Genomic DNA, 26082 nt, shown 5'->3' with positions numbered 1-26082 from the left:
TTTGTCCAGAAGTCAGCACCTTCTCCAGCACCAAATTTTTGGCTTCACTCAAGTTGTTCGTGGATGGCATCTGTTTGAGTCCTGTGGTTGAAATACGCGTATTTGTCATAAAATAAGCAAATTGCACCATTTTTATTTTTTACTTAAACCTACTTTTTTAATTCTCTTCCTTCTCTAAAAGTTTACGGAGCTAGTGAATCGTGACATTTTTTTTTTTAAAGAATCGCGATAAGGGACTGAATTCTGAGAAAATTCAGAGCATCTCTCACTTATCGCTCTCCGTAAGAATCATGATCTGCATCACGCCATGAGAAACTGTTTATCATCAGCATCTATAACAATGCATGATGAAACAAATCTGAACAAGATACAACCTTACTAGTTATATTTTTCTATCATATGTTTGGTGTTCGTTTATCACGACACTTATCCTTAATGGTAAAACTTATCCTTAAACTTATCCTTAATGGTAAATAAGCGAGAAACTGGGGTTTATCATCGGCTCTCGTTCACCGCGTTTTTTTTTATCTAGCTTGTAACAGCTTGAGAAACATTGCCGATCATGAACCGGAACAGATGAGATGTTTTTCTTCGCTTGCTTTGATCTTGCTTCGAAATAAAAATGAGAACGAATTCTGCAACGCCTGATCGTGACCCGTTCGCTCATTCTCGGGAGTCGACACTTTTGAATAATTAGTGAGTGTGTTTCCTATCTCTAACAGAGTTTTCGGAGTGATCATCATGCATTTCTTATCGAAATCTTTGCAAAACTCTTGATAAAATCACTGGAAGAATTTATGAAGGAATCCCTAGAAAATACTTAGAGGAAATCTTACAGAATTTTCTGAGATCCTTGGCAAATTTTGGTCTAACCTATGGCTTTCTTTGAAATGTTTTGGATATTTTTTTCTTATTTCTGGAAAATCTGAAAGTATTTTATGATGTGACCTCTAGAAAATGCCTGGATCTCAGAAAAGTTTTTAAGAAATATTTCCCAAAGAGTTTGAAAAAATGTGTGTGAATGTTGAGTGTTACACAGCGCAACAAAATTACATTTTTGCGTGTCTCAAGGATCAAATTATGTGTCTCTAGTAAATTTGGGGCTGTTGAATCTGATGCCGATCTCAGAAATGTTCCAGCACGTCACAATTTTTAGCTACAGGTCGTCAAAGTTGTTTAAAACACTGGTTTCATTGATGTTCACATGAAATTTAAAGTATGATTAATCAAATTTTTCCGTTATCCAATCCATCAAGCGTGCAAAATAGGCCTTTAACTTTCGTTTCATATATAATTTGATTGAAATTGCACGATTAAATATCGATCAAATCGATTTTTTCAACATACTAACAGTCTCCATACAAAATTCTTCGTTTTACTCATACGGCATAATACAATACTTTTCCGAACCATCAAAAACAACTTTTGAGCATCGGAAATATTATGACCTTTGTTGCTAAGTATAGTTATACACATGAAGTTTGAATTATGTTAATATATTGACATACAAATTGGCAAACTTGCATGCAAGTTGGCTGAAATGGTCAAATTTCGCATATTTAACAGGCAATATATCAAAAACTAGACGTGCTATGATATTTTCGAAAACGGCATTGGATTCAGCAACCCTTGATTGAGTAAATAGCGGTATTTTGGTGCTTGAGACAAAAACTTGTTCCGCAGTGTTATTTATGGACTTTTCGGAGAATTGATCAGTAAGAATCTTTGATAGACTTGTGAATCAATTCCTGAAAAAAACAATGAAGAGGTTCTGCAGTATTCCTTTATAAGAAACTTCCTTTAAAAGTTCCTGAACACAGAATTGATTAAAAAATCTGGATGGAAATTTGGAGAATCTGTTGGAAAAATCTGTTGAAAATTCGAGGAATCCTTTCCATTTATGAACTACTTTTGGGATAACTGTACGAATTCCAGGATAAAGCTCTGGTAGAATTCATGAAGGATCTAATAGAAAAATCTTATGAAAAAATCTTGAACGAATCCCTGGATTCATTTCTGAATTCTTAGTAGCAATCCTGATAGAATAACGGAAGAAATCTCTTGAAAAATACATGGCGGCCAAATTGTAAAAGATCTTTCTGGATGAAATCCTTTAGCAACTTATATGCGAATTCATATTTAATTCCTGAGAAAATTTCTGAAGATTTCTAGAAATTCTGATATTTCAGTATGCATCTCTAGAGGAATTATTGCATGAGCCGATGGAGAAATCCTAGGAATCATCTCCAAAAAATATCATTCGGCGTCGGTGTAACGTAAACGAATCGGCGGCTCTCAAGTCTAATCGGTAGCATGGGGTACGTATGCTGCTCTTGTTTTCGCCATTAACCATTCCACTCGGGCGGACTTATCCATTAAATGAGGCAAAAACAATCGAAATCAGATTAGTAACGTAATTTGCCTTGCGAGTGAGTGTGTCTCCGCAACGGATTGGCCTTCATCAACATCCATCGGCGCAGACGTAACAACAATTGAGCGAGATTGAGCGCGACGACGACAAAGACTAGGGAACCGTTCAAAATTTCACTTTGACCAATTATCTGTTTTGTGACGGTCCATGTCGGTTTCGATTAGGTGGAAGAAGAAAAAAAGGTGGATCAGTGCCATCAATCGGACCGATCGGAACAATTTAGCGCCGAACTCGTTGACTGGTATTGTCGGCTTTGTGATAATCGAGAGCGAAAGTGTAATAAAATGACAGATTTTTTTCAGTTGAAGTAATTCAATTACGTGAATCGGCGTTGTTTTTGGTTAAATATCTTTTGTGTCTCTTTTTTCGGGGTTGAAATTGATCAGTCATATGTAAATGTGATGCAGATCCAGCATCGAATCCGGTTACTTGGAGGTTGGTTATAGGGACCGGTAGTCGAGTGTATCGTAATTGGCAATGTTTGTTGTTTTCTCATGTAGATTTTTGACTTATTATGTTGATCATTTCGATGGTTGACAAGATTGCCAACAATTTACTCACGGATCTGGACAATGATTGAATTTTTACTACTTTAATTAATGCTTTCATACTTCCTCCCCAACGCTACTGTGTATCTGGAGACTATACCATCAGTTTTTGATATGAAATGATTCAAACATTTTTGTTTTGGGTGTACGTTTGTTGAGTAGGTGGAGGTTGTTGGAATACTAGGTGATATTAATCTCAAGCAGTCAATGTCAATCAGAAGTTATTATTTTTAAAACTGATATTATTTCAAACAAGCTGCCTCAGGCTGAAAGTCTCGTTAATGAAGATAATAATAATAATAATAATATTTCAAACAATGTCACCTCGTATTTCAAAATTTCATATTTCATTTATAACTTTCCGATAGCTTGCCTTTTTTTATCTCGTCATCACAATAATTAGCGATTAAAAAGCATTAAACCTTACTGAAAAAGTGGGAAAAAATCTCCTCAACAAATGGAGCAAACAGCCGTATCGTATACAGATAGATATGAAAAATATGACTCACGACCAATTGTACAACAATGCAAAGAGTTTGTCTGCCGTTGTGAAAAACTCAAACGGTTTCGACGCGTGCCCTATGCAATGTCCCTCATGCAGAACCCCAATCCCACCTTGCCTCGCACATTTCATGTGGCACATTTTCCGAGAAAAAAAATCCTGCCTGCTACAGTCGGCCTAGTTAGATGTCACAACCAAGTAGCCCCTCCTCACCTTGGCTGTCGCCAATCCCCGTTTCAGTCAAGTCAAGTGACAGACTCCGGGAGAGCTCTACGGGGTTGTTTTGTTGCTACACACAGTCATGCCCACATACAAACGCGTTACCCTTTGTGAAATCAAGTCACGTAACTGTACTGGAAAATTGTGCAACATTGGGCTAAGGCTACGGCCCACCGCACACGTACCAGGAACAAATACATATCCTGGAATGGAGTGGTCGTGGCCTAAATAGACAGAGTTCTGAACTTTGTTTGATCTGAGCATTGAATGGGGGGGATTTTATTTTCTTTTGTCGCATGGGGCTAATGCGGTTCTGGTCATGTGAAAAAGGTACGGTCACAATTCAATGTGTATTAGCAACTTTCGAAGAACAGTTTTAACGAACCACACGTACCTAACGCCATAGGTCAGACCCATCAATTCGAGCAGTGTACTGTGATAAGCTGCCATTGGATGGGTACTTACTAATCAATAAAGCCCCGAAACGATCGATGTCGGTGGCATGACGGTGCTGACGGCTAAAACGGAAATCAATTCAGAGCTAGGTCTAACCTTTCAACGGAACGGAAGGGGGCGTCTTACTCGAGCTATCAACTGGGATGAGGTAGACATAGCTACAGATAGACGAGTGTATTCATTGTACATGGCATAATTGAGTGAACTTGATGGCGGACGTTTACGGCAGAAAGGCTGGTAGCCAATCGATTCCAAGACAAGCTTAATTTAATTATGACGCTGCTGCTTGGCTTTCAAATGGAAATTGTCGGTATCCTGCGGGTTTATGGTTACACACTGTGTAAGGATACTCTCCGATTATCAGTTGAGATGTGCGTCCAGTTATGTCTTAAGTGACCTATGCGTAATGCTTTACAAATGTTCAGAAGCTTTATTCAAACTCAAAAGAACAATCACTTGTGTCACTCTTGCAAGCAACGAATAGTTTGGTGATGGTAGCTATCCAGGATGAGAATAATTAACTCCCTTCCGTTTCTTGGCCAGCTTGTATGATAAACTTGATTGGCATTTGGCAAAGTTCATCGCTGTCCTACGATAATCTAGTGGCTTATCTTGAAACAGAAAGACCATCTTTGAAGAGAATTATTCAGCTACCCGTTGATGCTTGCTAGCATACTTGTCGTCAGAGGTAAAATAATTGTATATAATGAAAACTCTGGCATCTTTTTCTTTTTTAAAAAAAAAAAACATTAAAACAAGGTGGAAATGAAAAGAAGCCATACCTTAAATTTTTAAGAGCATAAACCTAAAGAACTAGATGGCTGATTAGAATGAAATTTGATCGACTGGTCACATGCTGGATCAAGTTTTCAGCTTAATTAGGTTGGATCTAGGGGCCCAGATAGCCGTAGCGGTAAACGCACAGCTATTCAGCTTGACCATGCTGAGGGTCGTGGGTTTGAATCCCGCTGGTCAAGGATCTTTTCGGGTTGGAAATTTTCTCGATTCCCAGGGCATAGAGTATCTTCGTGCCTGCCACACGATATACACATGCAAAAATGGTCATTGGCATAGTAAGCTCTCAGTTAATAACTGTGGAAGTGCTCATAAGAACACTAATCTGAGAAGCAGGCTTTGTCCCAGTTGGGACGTAACGCCAGAAAGAAGAAGGTTGGATATTTAGGTTTGTACTCTTCGAAATTTTAGGTATGGCTCCTCTTCATCATTACCTCAAACGAAGTTACACTAAATTGAGTACAATTCGCACAAATTCGTTCTCTTCTAAACCAACACTTTAGGTGTGTAATCTTTTTTTTTTTTCAATGTTTTTAACACGTGAAGAAGCTCTGAAACACTAAGCATGTTTGTAAGTAGCGAAATTTAGGATAATTAAACAGTAATCAGCGCAACATCTATTTTTCAGGATGTATCAAAATAAATAGAATATTTAAATTATAATAATTTATTTCAACAATGTTTGCTTTCTACATGTTTGCTTCATTCTAAGTATTCTATTTATCGTCTCAAACGTGTTCAACGCTTATCTAATTCAATTGTTTTGCAGCAATGCATTACAAACGATTCAACCATATGTCGAACCTAGCCTACGCTAATCATGAAACACAACTTTTGATTTACTGCATGGTTTGTTCGATGCTCATTTTTTGAAAACCAATTTCCATCATCTAATTATCTAGTAATTTTAACTGATGATAATGGAATCAATGGGACGCGATTCAAAATCAGTTACAAATAACATCATGGTGAATTTGCGATTCTGTTTTGCAGTTTAATTGCCAATTAGCATGCCAAATTATGCCTCACATAATGGGGATGTAAATGTTATCCAGGAGAAAAATGCGCAAACCATATGAGACACTACCATTGTAATAACTATATTTAATGCTTATGTGTTCTGATGCATCACCACCAACCATACGATGACCTAGAAGTGATTAGCAATAAAAAAGTTTTTATTGTGGATTGCTCGACCGGTTTGTTGCTTTTTGGATAGTTGTACTAATATTTTTTTAATTTATTTATTAGTATCATTCCAAACATTACATTCATTTCTTATATCTAGGTGTTCTGTGTTATTAGACAACACTATCATCCTAATTTGGTAAAACAAATGTAAGATTTTATTAACATTTTGTTAACAACATATTACATTTCACTTGCCGTAGCAGTACAGATTTTTATAGGTGAGTTGATTTGCCATGCTTATAAGAGAAAAAAACGTTTCAATTTACTCAACCTAACTTAAACTAAATATATAACGCATTTCTCGTGGTAAGAGAAGATTGTAACGATTTTTACCTGAAATTATTATTTTTGTTTTACATTTGTTCCAATGTTTCAACATCGGTTATTCTATGTAACTCATTGGTACTATACCAGCTAGTCCATAATGGTACAGCATACAACATGGCTGGCCTGAAAATTGGTTTGAATATCAAAAGCTTAAGAATAAGCACAAAGTTTTGGTTTTCTATTAATAAGAGGATAGAGACATTTTACATATTTATTTCATTTGGCTTGAATGCCCTCAATGTGATTATTAAAAATTAAATTCTTATCTAGCATGAGTCGTAGATACTTCATCTGATACTTGATTAATTAATAATAATCGTGATTTACGGCCAACCAGCCGAGTGGAAGTTTAACAACTACCGAAAAACTAGAATCTCTCACGTATTGCTCTTTGTAACTATCATAACATGCATCACATTTTGAGAGACTGTTTATCGTATATTGCTTCAACTTTGATCAGATCGGGGGATGGCAGTGCATGACAAAACCCCTCTAAACAAGCTCCATACCTGGGGGACACTATTGCTATCGGAAGTTCGGGGATTGTTTATCGATGCCTGCAAAATAAAACAACGGTAAACAAGCGAGAAAAATGGATTTTATCCTCGCTCCAGCTTTGGGGCTCTCGTTCGCTGCTCCTATTTATCAGAATTGTTACAACTTGCGATACATTGTCGATTAAAGACCGCAGCAGATGGGATGTTTTTCTTCGCTTGCTTTGATCGTGCTTCAAAATCAAATGAGAGTCAATTCTGCAATGCCTGATCGACGGTGTTCGGCCATTTGGTGGAATGCCATTTGGCCGAACGGGTCGTTTAGCCGAATGCCGTTTGGCCGAATTACGATCAAAATAATACTTTTTTTCAACGTCAATGTGTAGGATTCATTAGTGTGGCTAAATAACTGATCAGCTAATCAATTTGTTGATCTTTATGAAGCGGCAGGACGTCATGTTAGTCGCTATATAAGTGCTCCAGAAGAATACAGTTCTATGTTCCGTTCATTCAGGACGAAGTTGTGAACACGCGCAAGACAAGTTTTTTTTTACAGTATGGGCCCGAATAATGCGGTAAGAATGACAAAGTATGGGGTAGGCCGTCCCTTATTTTTCGAAAATGCGAAATGTTATAAGTTCGTCAATGTAAAGTGCTCGTTTTAGTAAGAAAAAAATCTGTTAAAAATTTGAAGTCCGTACGTGGACGCTAAGTGGTCCCCCAACGACCCTAATGGTATTAGGTGTAGATGACCCCCATGCGCCAAATCGAGCACGCTGCTCTAGTGTACGCAACATGAGTTCGAAAAGCCACTAGTAACAAATTGATAATCAGCTTAGAATTTTAAGTAAAATAATATTTTACACTGTGGATATCTTCATAACATTGTACGCTGCATAAAATTCAGAACTAAAAAGGATCGTTCAAATATTACATAACGCAACAGGGGGAGGGAAGGGATATTCCGTAGTGTTACGGTCCGTACAAATATTATAAATTTTTCATACAAAAGCTGTTACGTGAGGGAGGGAGGGGGTATCAAATTGGTAAATTTTGCGTAACGTAATATTTGAATCATCCCAAAGAAAACAAACTTCTATACTGATTATCAACGCGCGCTGGACAATTTGTTATTGGTGGCATTTCGTACTCATGCTGCGTGCACTAGAGCGGCGAGCTCGATTTTGCGCACGGGGTCATTTACACGTAATACCTTCAGGGCCGTTGGGGGACCACTTAGCGTCCACGTACGGACTTCAAATTTTTACCTGATTTTTTTCTTACCAAAACGAGCACTTTACAATGACGAACTTATAACATTTCGAATTTTCGAAAAATAAGGGACGGCCTAGTATGGGGTGTGGAGCAGTAGGGAGTAAGGATTTTATGACATTGCCCGGAAAACCTTTTAACGGAATGCTGTTTCCCAGAATGCACTAAAAGCAAACTATCGCGGATTTTTGTGTGTGCTTTGATTGCTACAACTGAACGGCTTACAAATGCTTTAATATTCGTAACGATTGATGCGCTACTATTCAGCACGCAGCCAAGTGTCGCGGTTTCCAATTCCGCCAGTAGAGGATCTTTTCGGGTTGGAAAATACTTCTACTAGAATAGAGTTTCTTTGTCAATTGGCGAAGAATATTCTCAGTTAATCTCCGTGGGAGCGCAAATTTGAACATTGAGCCGAGAAGCAGGCTCTGACCCTTTGAGTTTCATCGTCCTCAACATTTTTGACAGCATGGGATCAATCGAGAATGATCGAATACCTCCTTTCTTTGGTTGCTTATCCTTCGTTCTAGTTTACCACATTGTCACTGTGGACTATTCTTGCACCTTTTCGAACTGCATAACTTTCGGGGAAATGGCATTGGGGGAAAAGAGTCATTCGGGGAACTCACTTTCAGGGAAACGACATTCGGGGAAAAGTAGCACAATCGTTGAAACATCATGCCAGAAAAATACGATACCAATTAAAACACTGTTACAACATAAAGTTCATGCTAATCTATCATTCCAAAAGTAGGGAAGGATTTAAGGGAAGCTTCACAAACATTTGTTGGTCAAATATGTCGGAGTAATTCCGAAGAATGACAAATGTTCAAAAGAAGGGTGATAAACTATGAAAATGTCAGTTCTGCCCATAACTTCATATTTGTAACATTCGACAAAAGTAGGCATTGAGCAAATGAAATACCAAATGTGCATTTTATGGCAGTATGGGAAGAAACTAAAATTTCTAAAAATTTCCAAGAGCTCAAGTGCTTATTTGTGGTTAAAATTTTGTACAGCTAATATAGTATATTGAGTGAATAGTCAAAAAAAAAATTCTGATAGAAATTTCATTGCTACTACAGTTACTAGGCTTATGTATAATCTCAATGTGACTGTTTGCGGTTACAATTTTCAATGTGACAAAACAACTTGGTATTGTTTTCGAAACAATCTCAAACATTTCAGTAAGCTTAGCTTAGCTTAGCTTAGACTGACTACACATATCAATGGTTGCTATTCCGTGATTGACCGAAGTCAGAGAAAATGCACAAAGAATCAACTAGAAGTTCAGCTGGGATTGGCCATAATCTTCTTCAGTGTGCATAATTCAGTGCCTCTATTTATACAAGGTCAATAACGGCGCCGGCCATGTCCTTGCAGTCAGGTGGGATTGAGGGAAGGAATGTTAGTGTGTAACCTTTGCTATTTGGAGACCGTGTTTGCCTCTGCATCTCCACAAAGGTTACTGGGAGGGATGTTTGTTAATGGGGAGGATCGTTGGGTCAAAGGATTCACTTTGATAAGCGATTAGACCATGATAAACAATGATTTGTGAGATATATACATGCTTATACGTAAATATAATTGTTCATATAATTTCTATGTAGAGGAAAATTATGCCGACACTTGAGGTGACGAACCATTCAAAGTTTGTTGAACAAATACCTAAATGTAACATTCCTACAGCTGTCAGTACGAAAGCATGTGTTATTATATTTTACTCATTTGAAAAGAAACAAAAGACTCAATTGGTTGGGACATCATAGAACACTCTTATTCTTATGCCGACACTTACAGTGGCGAACCATCCAAAGTTTGTTGAATAAAGTGAACCTTTCGCAAGTCTACACTTGTAGTGTCGAACCATTCAAAGTTTTTTTAATTACAAAAATAAAGGTATATAAGGGGTGTTCTGAAAAAAAATGTTAAACATAAATAAATCATGAATCATAGTTTGTGTCGACACTCACAGTGACGAACCATCCATAGTTTGTTGAAACATCATATTTACATCCCACCATTGTAACGATTAAATGTGCAGTCATACATATTTTATAGATTAGAAATAGTAGCATGAAACGAGCTCACCAATTGATCCGTTATCCTTGACTTAGCAGCCACAATCCACTTTCAGCTTCACTCGTTTGCTCGGCTAGCACTCAGAAAAAAAAAATAGGCGCGCGACCCGAAAAAAACACGGACGACAGCTCGGGCTTTCTTGACGCACTGCCCAGGAGCAAGCGTCAAGGTCGTCGAAAGATCAAAAAGAACGAACCGATCGCGGCACTTTTTAACTTACTCCCACAATCTCAAACATTTCAGTAAGTTGATCGAAAGTGTTTATTGATTGCAGACTCTCCACTAGGGTGCGGCTTACGTTCTCAAAACCGAAAATTCGTGTGTTAAAAGAGAAACCTTAAAGTTTGAGCTAAAAATATTAACATTTAGAAACGGCGCAGACGTCTTGGAGGTGTATTCTCAAGTTATTAAAAATGGCTATCAGTGTAGTCATCATAACTTCGTTATTTCCTAACTAATTTTGAAACCTTCAGCATCATTATCTTCAATGTTGAATTTTTTAAAGCTTTGTAGAACATCAAATTTGTCTGAAATCGAAACTAGTGTTAATCAAAAAGAGTTTTCTCCAAATTATTCCTCATTTTACTAAAAAAAATATCTTGATTTGATTATAACTTCATTAATACTCAATAGATTCCAAATCTTTTAACGTGTTTTTGAAGCAAATTAAGTTGTTTTCAAACTGCTTATACAACTTATTTTTATAAAAATGGTTTTGACTCAGTTATTCAACAAAAATTACCCCAGAACATGATTTTTTAACAAAAAAAAAAAACACATTTTTAATTATTTATTTATGTTTGACCGAAATTGCATTTTTTATGCAAAACTTAAGTTATTAAAAAATTGTTGCTTAGTATTTTTCAAAGGTTCAATGTTTAACTGGAAAAAATCTGAAAAACTGACATTTTTCGTTGAGTTTTTGTTGAATAACTTGTTCAAAACATTGTTTTAGTTAAATGTGTAGTATCAACAGTCGGAAACAAGTAAATACGTTTCAAAAGCATGTAAAAAGATTTGGAATCGATTGAGTATTGAAGAAGTTATGGTTAAACAAAAATGAAATTTTTAGTTAGATGAGGAAAAATTTGGAGTAAATTACTTTTAACTAAAATGAGTTTTGATTTTAGACAAATTTGGTGTTCTACAAAGTTTTATAAGTGTATTATGAAGGTAATGATGCTAAAAGTTTCAAAATTGATTGAAAACTTAAAAAGTTATGTAGTAAACATTGAAGGTAATTTTTCATAACTTGAAAATTCACCTTCAAGTCGTACCTCTAAATTTCAATATTTTTGGCTCAAATTTTGTAGTTTCTCTTGTTTGATTTCAGAAGAGCACACAAATTTTTGGTTTTGAGAACTTTTGAAAAATAAGCCGCACCCTACTCTCCACGGTATCAACCCTGGAATTGACTAAAATGTTCAATGTGACAAATATGCAGTTGCCCATAGTATTTGTAATTGGCAGTAATTTGTCCTTATGGCATAACTCGAAAGAACAGCCTATGCATAAGAGAAGGGCAATTAAACAATGAAAATATAGACAGTATGGACAATAAAAACTCTACCAAATAACACGAAACTGGAAGGGTCGAAAAGTTCCACACAAAGTGCATTTATAAAACAATAATCTGAAATTTTGGACAATCCTCTATGATTTTTCCAAGTCACCCTCGATTATTTTTTAAAGTGTTGTCGACTTTCTCCTGGCCGTGGCCGGGCGGTTAGTGTCGTTAGGCATTTAGCCGCATCTTCTCAATTAGTGTGGGCTCGATTCCCGCTTCATTCTAGAAAATTTATCGAGAGGAATGTTTTCCGGCTGTACAACACGGCGTTGCATGCTAGTCAATTGTGGTGCTGAAGAACAAATCCGTCCACTGGAAGCATTAAGGGGACACGGGAGACCGTGTTATTTTCCCTATCTTTCGTCTCACTCTAACAATAATCATCAAAACTTTGTGGAAGCAAATCTCGAGTTTTAGTGAACCGATGAAGCTGAAAATTTATCGGGTTGTGCACTACATATGTAGAATCATAGTGATACTTTTTCGCATCGATATATGGAGTGGTTCTTGAGATTTGCTTCTTGAAATGGATAGGATGATTATGATGACATCCCGTGCGGCCTTAACGTGTTGGTGTCTTTTTTAAATAATATGGATGAAATAATATGGAGGCCTTCCTTAGCCGAGTGGTTAGAGTCCGCGGCTACAAAGCAAAGCCATGCTGATGGTGTCTGGGTTCGATTTCCGGACGGTCCAAGATCTTTTCGTAATAGAAATTTTCTTGACTTTCCTGGTTATAAAGTATCATCGTGTCTGCCACACGAAATACGAATGCGCATATGGCATTTTTGGAAAAGAAGTGAATAACTGTGGAATTGCTCATTGAAAACTAAGCTGAGAAGCAGGCCCTGTCCCAGTGTGGACGTAATGCCAAGAAGAAGAAGAAGAAGAAGAAAGAAAAAAAAAATGATGCAGACATCGCCAAATATTACGAAGCACTTGAGAAAAACGTCAATGACGAAACGATAGCAAACAATTAACAAATAAGAAAATGACGTTTAAAGTTTCTAAGTCATCCTACATTTTTATACGACATAAATAGTAAACTCCGGTTATTTAGAAAATAAATAGTAGTTGAAACAATTTTTTGGTTTTTTCTTGAATCATATTTAGAACAATTCCATTTTCAAGGGTTAACATTATTATTCTAAAGTCATTTTCATGCGAAATGCTTGTAATGTTAAAGAAATGATCATCCCATGAAGAAATGAAGGAGACAAAATGGTATATTTCAAACAAATACTGGTAATCGATGGGGCAGAAAATTTTCTTATTTATTTAGTGCCTTGCGATTCTAGTGCAAATCCCAATTTTCATTCGAAATAGCTTCTCCTGGAAATCCTAACGATTCGACTGCGCTCTAACTAAGTTATCTAAGTTCACCAGTCGAAAATTCCAAATTTGCCACCAATTCAATCGGTTAAAGCGGCGTCACGGTGCTCCCCTGACCGTTATTATCAGAAAAAAATCTCCATCAAATCTGTGCTCACCAGTCGATTTCTATAGCCAAGCTGCATATCTGGGAAAAATTTTAAAAAAATCGTAGGGCCCGTTTTGAAGTTACGCCCTTTTGAATGTGTAAGTCCACTAATTCTAAGGAAATCTGAGATATTTAAAGGAGTTTTTATTAACCGTGATTATCAGAATGAATATAATATGAAAATTTGAATCAAAGTTGAATTATAAAGTTATTTGTTACTTCTGAGAGGAGTTTTGAATGAGAGGATAGACGAAGTTTGGAGTTACGTCCTTTTGGAAGTGTAACCATTGAAAACACTAATTTCCAATAGATTAATTCGGCATTCTTTTAAGCAGGCATTCCGTTAAGCATGTTCAAATGTTTTCAATGACACATTGGCCTTATATGTCGCCAAAGTCTTTTACAATTGATTATTATTTCAAAGGCTCAAGCGCTGTAAGGCATTACGGAGCAATGTTCGTGTCATTATTATTATTCATAAAATATTGTTATGGCCCAACTAGCTACCTTGGGCCTTCCCTAACCGAGTGGTTAGAGTCCGTGGCTACCAAGCAAAGCCATGCTAGCGGTGATTGGGTTCAATTCCTGCTCGGTCCAGGATCTTTTCGTAATGAAAATTTCCTTGACTTCCCTGGGCATAGAGTATGTTTGTACCTGCCACACGATATACGATACAAAAATGTCAACTTTGGCAAAGAAAGCTCTCAGTTAATAATTGTTGAAGTGCTCATTGAACACTAAGTAGAGAAGAAGGCTCTGTCCCAGTTGGAACGTAATGCCAATAAGAAGAAGCAGAAGCTACCGGCTATTGCAACTAATTTTGTACTGCCTCAGAACATAAACCTCAATTGCTGAGTAATGCACAATTGGCCAAACTATAGAACTCTAGACCACTGTCAATACTTTTGTGATCATTTGTAGCATACATTACTACATTTTTATTTTTCAAAAAATCTACAATTTTACCATTGGGTTTCTCGGTTTTTCCGATTTCACGAGCATGTAAGAGCTCTGTACGAATACAATAGTAAAAGAATTGTATAAATCAATCAGTCCATTGTCATGGTAACTCGTGAAAAGAAAGCCTCAATTCTTGAAATATGCTTAAGAAAAGTAAGAAACATTGGTTATTATTTGGTTTAATTGAATTTAAAATCATAACACTTTCAGAGCTTTATGCTACATGTCTCCCTTGAAAATCAAACTCTCTTGAGAAGATTCTATACCTTAACTCCGAATTTCATTAACCCGAGTGTCATCACCATGAACGCACTATTAGACTGAATGCTATTGTCCCGAATATATAATTACCTTGTATGACATTGTCCCGTGATAATGGAATTCGAAGTAATGCCATTCTAGAAACTGGAACTTGCTGAGATGGTCTTCGGGTATTCGGTATAATGGAATTCAAAGTCAAGGGGTATAATTTTAAAAAGATATATAAAATATGGTTAAAACAGAGTTGTTCATGGATTTTACGTAAATTCCAGTTTTGATTACCGGAAAATCGTAAATTGTTCTGTGGCCCTGTTGATAACCTGCTGGACGACATACCAGAATATGGTTCCAATCCTACACAATCTGAAGATTTCCATGTATACTTATTTGTTTTCAATCGCAGACTGTGCTTGTGAAGTAAAAAAAATCATACTTTTGGAGCCTCACAAAGTTTTCCAAATTGACAAAAACAAACATATGAAATTAAGCACTGTAAATCCTACAAATTTGAACTCCATTAAACAAAATAACAACGGATGTTCTAAAGTTTGCATTGTTTTCTTCCATTTTGTATCGCTGCTTTCTACGTTTTTAATTTTATTTTATTCCATACACTGTTATCCATAACCGAAAACTTACCTTGTAAAGTATTCCTTGACGTAAACTTCTCTTCGATGTACAACAGGTAACAATAATTGCATGTAAAATAAACTGAATCGTGAGTACATGGGTCCACCAAGCTAGCCAAAATATTTTGCTACAAGAACTAATTTGGTTACATGATGAAATTAGCTCCGTAATGCCTTATAACACTTGAGCCTATGGAAAATCAGTTAATTGTGAAATATTTTGGCGGCAAATAAGTGCAATGTGCCATCGAAAACATTTAAATGTGCTCAAAAGTATTAGAATGTCTAATTAAACTATTGGAAATAAGTGTTTTCAGTGGTTACGCTTCCAAAAGGACGTAACTCCAAATTTCGTCTATCTTCTCATTCAAAACTCTTCCCAGAACTTACAAATAACTATATAAACCTACTTTGGTTCAAATTTTAATATTATATCTATTCTGATAATCTCAGCCAATGAAAACTCGATTGAATATCTCAGATTTCCTTAGAATTAGTGGACTTACACATTCAAAAAGGCGTAACTTCAAAACGGGCCCTACGATTTTTTTTTAAATTTTGCCCAGACATGCAGCTTAGCTATAGAAATCAACTGGTTTGCACAGATTTGATGGAGATTTTTTTCTGATAATAACGGTCAGGGGAGCACCGTGGGCGTGCCTCGGGAGTTCTCAACTTCAGCACCAGTCAAATGACTCACAAATTGATCACCGCTTCGCACGCGTAATTGGTTTGCTTTGTTCGGTCATCACTTCCATCGGAAGGCATAGCTTCGGCCGCATGCTTTCGCACCCTCAAGGCAATTGGGGACCGTATAATGGGGTTATTTTGGTAATGCGGGTAGCGAGACTGTGCGAGACAAACAACATAGTGAAATAACATAATTTCTGTTAGTTAAGGTGAAGATGAATCGAAGCCAAAGTACCACCACCGGCTAGTGACCAATCGATTGCGTTTTCAGCTTAAACGGATGTTCGGTTCTCCAGATCCGTTTCCTGGAAATTAAAACTTTGGCATCGATTCATCTTCACCTTAAGCAAAACTAATGTTACAGTAAAGAGTATTTGTATGACACTTGATTTCAGAACTATTTTTATTGGAATCGATGATATTTAAGGCTTTTTATTCGAACATCAACATCTGATGAGATTATGACATTTTGAAACGCTTACAAACAATCTATTTCACGATCACTATTTGATGAAGTTTCAACAGTTCATCACTTGTTGAAGTTACCTTAAAACCGAAAATCGTCTTCGGTTTATATGAAAAATTGTAGGGTAATTTAAAATAAATCCGTATTCAGTCTTTAAACTGTAGTCTACTACTAAACCACAAGTTCTTGGTTTTAAAATATGAAAAAAAATCTCTAGAACAGAAATCAGAATTAATCAGATGTTCTTCCAAAAACCTATCGAAGTTACCACGTTTACGGTAGCAAAAGCATTCGTTCATCAATCCAGCAGGAAACCAAGCCAACACCCGAAAAAAAATTGAACGTATTCAATTGGGGAAAGAGAGGTCGACCGGCCCAATCCTTTCACCAACCGTTCTCCGATCGAAGGTGGGTAACAAGCCTGTTGTTAAAGGGATGTAGTGGCCGAGACTTGAACGAGTTGTGCAATAAAATTGCCTTGCGATTCTTTCACTCCCGTCGTCCCGGTGTTGTGGTGTGGTCTGGTTTGAGCAGTTTTTTTTCTTCACGGTCCGAAAGTGAGAATTCGGGTTCTTGTCCAAGTCTACCTTGAGACCGGGGATGCTTACGCAATGTCGTTTTTTTACTTTCCTGCAAAAACGGTGTGTGGCTCCAAAACGGATATGTATATCAAACACCTATGGTCCTTTCACTGTGTCTTGTGGTTGACAGATTTCGATTTTTTTTTTGTGAACGTAACGGATTGCGATCCCTTTCGTGGAGATTAAGTTTGGCAGCGTTTTAAGAGTGAAAGGAATCGAATGGATGCAAGGACACGACAAATTATATTTATTCAGATCATGAGGGTGGCCATGGGCGTAGACCTCGGAGGCATTAAGTGCTCACCAATTTCTCACAAAATGACAACGTTCAATATTCCGCATATTTTTTGTGTGGTTCACAATCCCATTTTATTTTTCAATTTCCGCGTTCAGGTAACGGTTTTTGACGAAATTAAGCTAAGGAGATCTCCTGCTTTCCACCCAACATTAACTTAAGAATGTTTGCATTTCTCCAAGAATACTTCAAGATATACTTCAAGATATACCTTTATGAACTTTCTAGGGATAAAATTGGCCAGGTACTTCATACGGGGTTTTGCTTTTAAATGCAGAAAACATTACTGCATCACTTCTTCGAGGACTGTAAGCAAAGATTGCTTCATAAAACACCTTCAAAAATTTCACCTGGCTTATTTTTAGAATTGGAATTGATTCTAACAATTGCGAATAGTTTTTAAAGTGTGATAAATTTAGTATGGAAGACAGAAACAAGTGATAGATACTACTACAAAGTACGAGAAAATGGGCGGACCTGCTTATCAAGCAGAAGCAGTAGCTACTGGACCATTTACTCCGTCCCCATGTTTGTTTTATACATTTGATTATAAATGCTACAACAAAACTATTAAAACCAAGAAAAAAATCTGCAATTGAAATATAAATAAGGAACCTGTTTAAAATAAACCGAACGATTGATTCCACAGAAAATACTTTCACTTTATTGGACTAATCCCCACAATCGAAACTCATCGAACAATGGAGTCAATGAAACGACTAAGGCGCAGCCAATCAGAGCGATCAACAAGATTGACAAATGACAATATCGGCAAATCAGATGGGAAAGATGATCTCTCATGATGGGCCTATCACTTGATTCGTAAGAGTCGTCGTCCCTGCGGTTGAATCCAGTTGCTTCTGGCGCTCATCGAATCGGAAGCTAAATCGTTATGCATCGTCACATTCGTTTCGCAGCTCGTCATCATCATCATCATCATCGGATCGTCCGATGGATGGCTGATGATGAAGCGAACGAAACAGTAAATAATTAGCAGTTTCCTCGCAGTCAGTCAGTGTCCGGCTGTGTTTGGTTACCTCTTCGGGGTACGTCAGCTTCATTTTGTTGCTGCCGGCAAATAGTGGTTCAGAACTGAAAAATCATGGAAAAAATTGCACATTTCACTTAAGCACTTCTGCTCGATGACTCGAGTGGCTGTTTGAAAAAAATCTTCAGATTTAGCCAAAATTGTGGAAGTGTTCTTCAAAGATGATGAGATTACGTTTCAAATGCCGTACCGGTCATAACACTCTGATATTGTTCACAAATGTTTCGAAATTGAGTTTTTGCCAGCTCTACGTAAAGTTGGACCTCAGAGCGTCCGAGATCTCCCATTGCATGGGAGGAGAGGCACAACAGCAGCACCAGTCAGTGTTACGTACCAGTAGTTCCCGTATCAGTTATGCATCAAGCCCGTGAATCAAGCCGAAGGGAAAATTTGGGAGGTGTCCCATCAGCCACAAAGTGTTTCAACGGGGATGGGTTGGTGGGATTTTAAGAAACTTAAATTAAGATATTTTTCTTTTGGAGAATGGGCCTCTCTGGGTGGATGGGCGTTGATGAAAGGTTCGTGATAAGTATAAGGTATGAGGTACCTATATCTACAGTTGTGGGCGGTTTTGAAGATGGTTTGGAAGGAAGATTGCTTGATAGCTGAATGAGGGGGATGATTTGCGTGCGGATAATCAAACAATTGTGTCTTAATTCATGTCTGTCTAGGTGTTTCTTAGGGTAGGTGTGTGAATTGGGTCGGAAACTTTTGGAGATTTCATCGTAAGCATAAGAAGTGGAAAAAGGCCTCATAATAGCCTAGATAGTTGGTGGCACTCCATATTATTGGTAATTTATTTCAAGCTATCTGTTTAAAATCCGTTATTGTACTAAAAGATTTTGAACAGTTAGTCAAAATTCAATTTGCATCAGCGTTATATGTTCCAAATTTGAGGCTGAAGAGTCTTGTTATATCAGTGGTTCTCAAGTTCTAGAAACATCTCACGGACATCTGAAAATAGAGGTTACTGAAATGAAAATAAGTGGTAACAAAGGATTTGATTTTTAGAATTTGATGGTTTGATGCAGCTCAACATAAGGTTCAAACTAAATTGATTGTAATTACTACATCATTAATAGAGATATTTTTCAAAGTTCTTTCAGCATATTAAAAATCATTACATGAAGAACTGACCAATGATCTTATCAGCCATGGACAAATATGTATGAAACAGAAGCTTGTTTAGAAGTATAGGAAAGCCGGCGAAAAACTCGAATGATTCAACAGATGTCCTTGATAGGGACAACCAAACATTACGTATGGAATTCATGTGACAAATCTGCTCTTAATCGCTGTAGAAATCCATTATTAAGTATTTTAAGAAAGAACATCTCACGAACACCTTCCCAAATTTACAAAAATCATCCACGGTAGGTTCTTGAGAAAAATCCTATTGTTCCGTCAGCAATCCATCATATATTTCCCCCCCCTCAAACAGCATTTTAAAGGGGTTATTTAACATTTGGAAAATTATCTCAGGAGTCTTCGAAGGATTCCACTAGAAATCCACGAAGATCTTACTGGCAACAAATTTTATGACGATGTGCTTAGAAATCCAGTATTCAAGCTTATGGAGGTTGGTGTAAGCATTTTAGGAAACTTGCAATTGGCTCCATAGTCCGAAAACCTTGTCAGGTATTCATCAAGAATCTTCTCCAAAAAGAACGAGTGATGAATTACCTTGATTCTGCCTATTAGTCGTCAAGGAACTCCTTACGATTTTCAAAGATTTTCCAACAAATCGATCAATGAAAATCGTAAATACTCTATGTGTAAAGAAATTGTCTTGGTTTAAATATTCAATTAACGTTATTGAATATCGCATGAACGGATTAGATTGGACTCCAATCTTTTTATAAGTTTGCCTACTAAATTTAACACATTATCCTAAAGCATTTATTTTTTATTCAGAAAATGCTAATAAAATATCTATTAACATTTCTGTAGCTGTTACGTTAGACATTTATCATGTGATTAGAAATTATAATGTTTTCAGTAAAGCCAATTACAACATCAACCTCTTACAAATAGATGTATATTGAAGATTAACTCAAATAATTCAGAGGCGTCACGTGCCCAAACCCACCACCTGCTCAACATGAACTATTTTTCACATTGCTTGTTTAAACAATAAATTTGTGATTATCCAGCTATAACAATTATCAGAAGAAAAACACAAAATGTATCAATTTGCGCAAACATGCATTTTTGCATTTTAATTTGGATATTTTACTTGACTTGGAAGTATTTTCGACAGCTGATAGAACGTGTTTAGAGAAACAAGAGAAGCCGACGTCGTATTGCATGAAAGTATGCATCATCCTTGCATGCTTTACACTCTAACAATTTATCATATTGACTGCGCTAACTTCGTCAAAGCAGAGAATTTGATAGTCTAACAAAGGGTAAATAAAATTTAAATGTATTTGGTATGCTTTTAATTTTCATCATTTTGATTTTGATTATTAGAACATTTTAAGCTATTTTATGGACATCTTTCTAAGTTGGTAGACGAACACTCGATCTGTTTCGAGGAAAATATATTTCATTAGGAATGTTTTTAGCGTGCATAAATCTGCCGAAAAAGTTAAACCTGTTCAATTTATTCGTAGAACAGGTTGATTCCACACCTGTTAGCCTCAGAGCGTATAAATATTACTAAGCTGTGATTGTATGTGAGAGCTTAGTTCTATAGGATTTGGTTCAACAGGGACAGTAGAACAGGTTGAACGCACAGAAAAACGGTCTCTTCAGCTTTTGCGCTGCTCGTGCTGTGGATATCAAGCGAGCTATTTTCATGATGGATGTGTACGACGGGAACGATGATGTTGGCTTTGTCAAGCTATTCGGCACTTGAGCCCAGCTAGTGAATGATTTGAAAATGGATAGCTTAACCCCTGTACAGGCAACTTCATTTTTCAAACACAAAGAAATATTCAAACAGCGATAACATTTTTTGTTTTTCGATATTTTTGCACCATTTTTCCACAAGCCATAAAAACTGTTATATTTTAAGAATCTGTGTTGATATTGATCATTGGGCATCTGATTCCAAAGATATTCAGAAATTTCTTGGAGGATCGACATTTTTCCATAATTTACGTAAATATCTCAGTCTACAGAATTTTTCCCATGATCGATTATTCGCTGTTCGAAACAATTCTTTAATGAGAGTGTATTGTGCAAAAAATGAAGCAAATTGATGCAACCGTTTTTGTGTAACGAACATTCTTGTTTCTGGTACCAATCTGATCGTATAAAGATCTTGAAAACTTCAGAAAACACCTTTTTGTAATGTTCCTATGATCTATGATCAATACTGATACAGATTCTAAAAATAGGAGAGTTTTTTGAAGGCTTTTGGTGCAAAAATATAGAAAAACAAAAAAAAATATAGCTGTTTGATTATTTTTTTGTGGGAAAAAAAGGTGGCGGTAGCGGGGTTAAGTATTGGTAAATAAGTATCTTATTAAATAATTTTAAAACAAATATATCTCCTCATTGAAACCCAGAAAGGAGTATTCATTACACTCATTACACAATTTCCTCTCTCACATACCTATGTAGCATTTTAGAGCTTTTCATAGTTTTTACTTACTCGAGACTGATGCAATTTACTTAGCTCTTTGTGAGAAATAACCCAATTTCCTGCGCTTACCTGTAAAGAAAAAATAAGAATTATCATTATTATAGTTATTTCTGCTTCTACTAGTTTTTGTGTTAGAGGTGTTGAGTAAAAAAATTGTTGCAGAATGATTCTTAACTGATTTTAATCAATTTGAATTTTCGGTGTATTTTAACCTCCATCACTGTTGGAACCTAACAAACACTACCCACCATACGTATGGAATCGTTGCAATACTGAGTATTGCAGCACATTTAAGTTTAGCATCACCCAATATCCAGTGATAAAAGTTTTGTTAACAAAAATAAAAAATCACAGGGGCTCAAAGACGTATTTTTAAGATGACCTCAGAAGTACATTGATCTAGCACTTCAGAATAACGAGATAATATTCATTTTAGGTGATGCTAAATTTTTCAAGGTGCTGCAATATTCAGTATGAGTGTTGCAATACGCGATTTCATACTTATGGTGGGTAGAGTATATGATTCTCGACTATTTTAACATTTAACAGACGTGTTCAGACATAAAAACGAAGGTTCAATTAAATTTTAGTGATTAACACATATAAACCATAATTTCCCAAACATAGTTTCTTGCCTTCAACATCTTGTCAGCTCGCTTTTTAACCTTCGGTTGTCGCGCGATCGACCACCGCCAAGAGCACCGCGCTGATGTTGTGTTATGAAAGCGAGGTATTTTCATCTGTGTAGTACAAAATACAACAGCGCGATACGTGGAAAAGTCGAGAGATCGTGAAATCCAAGTTGCAAATCCAACATGTTACGGAACAATAATGAAGTTTTTCATTACTATTCAATAATCTTGGACATTTTTTCACACAAATTTTAAGTATTTTGAAAACCACATTAGCAGTGATAATAGCCAATGTGGATTTCAAAAAGTTTAAGTTTGTGTGAAAAAATAGCCAAGTTTATCGTTTGCATTTTTGCAGAAGCTTCTGGAGGTACAAGACGATTAATTCAGGGAGACTAGGCATCGCATTTTTAATAAATATATGTTGGGAATGATACCTGGCAGAAATCGATTTCATTGCAGCAGTGATACCAATTTCAAAAATTTTCCCTTATGTTTTGAGAAAAACGCATTTTTCTCTATTGAACTGTTAATGTTACGTGGTGAGTAAATCAGCTAAACTATGAAGGCGTAGGTTATTTTTCATATTAAGCCTATATTGTTCCATTCAGATGTACTGATCATAACTGCATATTTGTAGCTTTTGCAAAAGTAGGCATTGAGTAAATGGAGTACAATGTGTGCATTTTATGGTAGTATGGAAAGTAACTAAAATTTCTAAAAATTACCAAGCACTTAAAAGTGCTTATTTGAGGTTAAAATTTTGTGCTGCTAATATCACATATTGTGTGAATAGTAAGAAAATAATTCTGATAGAAATTTCATAACTACTACATCATGAGATTCATACATAATCTCAATGTGACTGTTAAGCGGTTTTAATTACCAATGTGACAAAACAACTTGGTAGTTTTTTTTTTTCGAATTTTCTGGAACAATCTCACAGATTTAAGTAAGTTGATCGAAAGTGTTTATTATTTATGGACTCTACATGGAATTAACTCGAAATGGACAAAAATGTCGAATCAGACAAATATGCCGATATGGGCAGCGTACTTCTAACCTAAACATTCCGACTGTTTGCTTTCAAGCGAATATATTTTTCTTTCCAAAAATGGGTTCTATTTTAACGATATCTATAAAACTATTGCTTCTAATTGAAAGTTAGTGTTTAGCTTTTGGATATTTTTTTACTGCTTTAGAAAGCTTGACAAACACTTCCTTGATGTTGAAAAATGATGATGTCGAGAAATTTATCCAATGTTGAGCTAAAATCTACTTTATTCAGCATGGTCAATGTCAGCCAAAGTGATCCATAAATCTCTTGACGTATTAATAGCACTGCAAATTACCCTTCGTAGTGTTATGGCAGGTCCTAGCCGCTCCCCAACTCGTCCCATATCGCCAGAAGAAGTAAGTCAACCCAGGAACGTGACGGACTGGTCACTTCTGGAAAGAGTCATTTCCGAAATGAAACGGGTTGCATCGTTTCAGTGTGGATTAAGTTCATCAATCTTCATTACCATCACTTCTAAATGGGGTACTGGGAAAGGTGCCTGGAAGCGTAGCCGTCCGTTACCCGTTCATATGCTGCCATTCAACGACCTCTGCTTCCAAGTGGGAAAAAGAGACCGACTATCGTGCGGTCCGGTTTCCCCAAAGCTCCCAGCTGCGTAAGTCCATAATGTGAATTTATCGCAGTGCAAACAGTTACACAAAATTAAAGTAATGGCCCTAGAAATAGATTTATAGCACGTCGAACCCATTTCAAGCGACGAATAGTTCGCCATCCCTCCACTGCTTGCTGAACTGACCAACCGGTCAATCATTCTGTTGCATTGCGACCGGGATTGTAACTCAGGAGCCTATTCGTTCCGACTATAGGTCGTACCTGTTGAAGTCCAACTGAGGGAGAGAAAAGCAAGGGACTCCGAACGTGTCAGATTGCCTCTGTCGTCAATCAACTTATCAATTATTAGCATCTGCCAGATTCGCATCGCATCTAGCTGTAACGCCGTTACACTACTGGATTGCAAAGGGATTTTCGATGGTCAACTAACCGACCGTCTTGGACGAATGGACGACAGCACCATGCCAAGCAGCCGTACGCTCGTTTCACAGATCAATGAGCTGAGAAATGTTTAATTAGACGATAATTTATTACATCACGATTGTGCTGGGGCTCGCTTTGCGCTGTTTTCTGGCTAGAGGCAGTCGGTCAACCCAGCAAATCGATACGTATCGGAAAGCTTCAACTGGAATAGCCACTATTCTGCACAATCTGGCGACATGATGAGGAATTGTTTGGCGAGAGAGAGAGGTGGTAGAACAAAAAGCACTTTGGTTTATGCCGAGGCAGTTTTAGTGCCTGCAAAGTTGCTAATGTGACACATAAAATCCGATAGATGTGTGAGAGGGCGGTTCGGCCGATGCGGTTAGTGGCAATGTAATACACTAGGCGACGCACTTTAACCATTTCCAATGAAGGTCAACTGTTCTGCAATACGTACAGTTTTTGATTTAAAGGGGTTTTATTCACAAAACCATGTACCTCCTTATATAACCTGCTCATTAGCTTAGTGTTCTAAGTGAACTTTCCACAGTCATTAACTGAGAACTTTCTTTGTCTAATTTACCATTTCTCGAATTATCGTAAGGCATGTTCGATTATACTATATGTCCAGGGAAGTAAAGAAAATTCTATTACGAAAAGATCCTGGACCGACTGGGAATCGAACCTAGACACCTTCAGAATGGATTTGCTTTGTAGCCTCGGACGATATCACTAGGCTAAGGAAGGCCTCCAACTGCACTGTAGGTTTTGATCCTACTATGAGGCGAGAAACCCATGGAATTCTAGATCTATTCCGCACGGAGTTTATACCACAATTTTTTTGCAAACAATTTCGGCCAGGAGGTCAGTAGTGAAAGCATGTTTTATACTGACGGGTGAAAAACAAATGATTCCACTGGATTCGGTGTTTACAACGAATTTCATAGCGACGCCCACAAGCTTCAGAACCCTTGTTTAGTATACGTCGAAGAATAAGTGGCTATACTCTATGCATTAGAGCGAATTGCCTCCAATGCATAGAGTATAGCCGCGTGTTCATTTTTACAAATAGCCTCAGCGCCATCGAAACTATACTTTCAATGAGGCCGGTAAAGTGCTCCCCGTATTTCTTCCGTGAAATACGATCCTCATTGAGTGCTTTTTCGAATCATACCCATCACCTTGGTTGGGGTCCCATCCCATTGCTCTATTCCAGGCAATGAGAAAGCGGAAGTACGCACTCGCCAAGGTGGGCGCTATGGAAGGTGATATTTATGAATCGAAATATCAACGGATAGACCCTGAACTCCCATTCCTTCCAAAAATGATTGTACTCCCTAATCTCGACCAAACCATGAGTTTTACGGTTCCCCAAAACTAACATAGCTGAATAAGAAGCAAATATGATTTTGTTAGATAAATCAATAAGATTCGGCTCCGTAATGCCTTGAGGCTGTAATGCAGTAAGGGCGCTTGAGCCTTTTAAATAAATGATTAAGCAAATAAAAACT

The 26082-nt window shown here is 37.0% G+C and overlaps 1 protein-coding gene across 2 annotated transcripts in view; it reads right to left on the bottom strand.

Moving 5' to 3' along the window:
• LOC23687412 (laccase-1) overlaps positions 1-26082 on the bottom strand; it is a 429552-nt gene that overhangs the window by 249004 nt on the left and 154466 nt on the right. The gene's annotated exons all lie outside the window — the stretch shown is intronic.

This window comes from Aedes aegypti, chromosome 2 (assembly GCF_002204515.2).
Source record: "Aedes aegypti strain LVP_AGWG chromosome 2, AaegL5.0 Primary Assembly, whole genome shotgun sequence".
NCBI classification, from domain to species: Eukaryota; Metazoa; Arthropoda; class Insecta; order Diptera; family Culicidae; genus Aedes; species Aedes aegypti.
The sequence above is the reverse complement of the archived record's forward strand: the minus strand, read 5'-3'. Positions and strand labels throughout refer to the sequence as shown.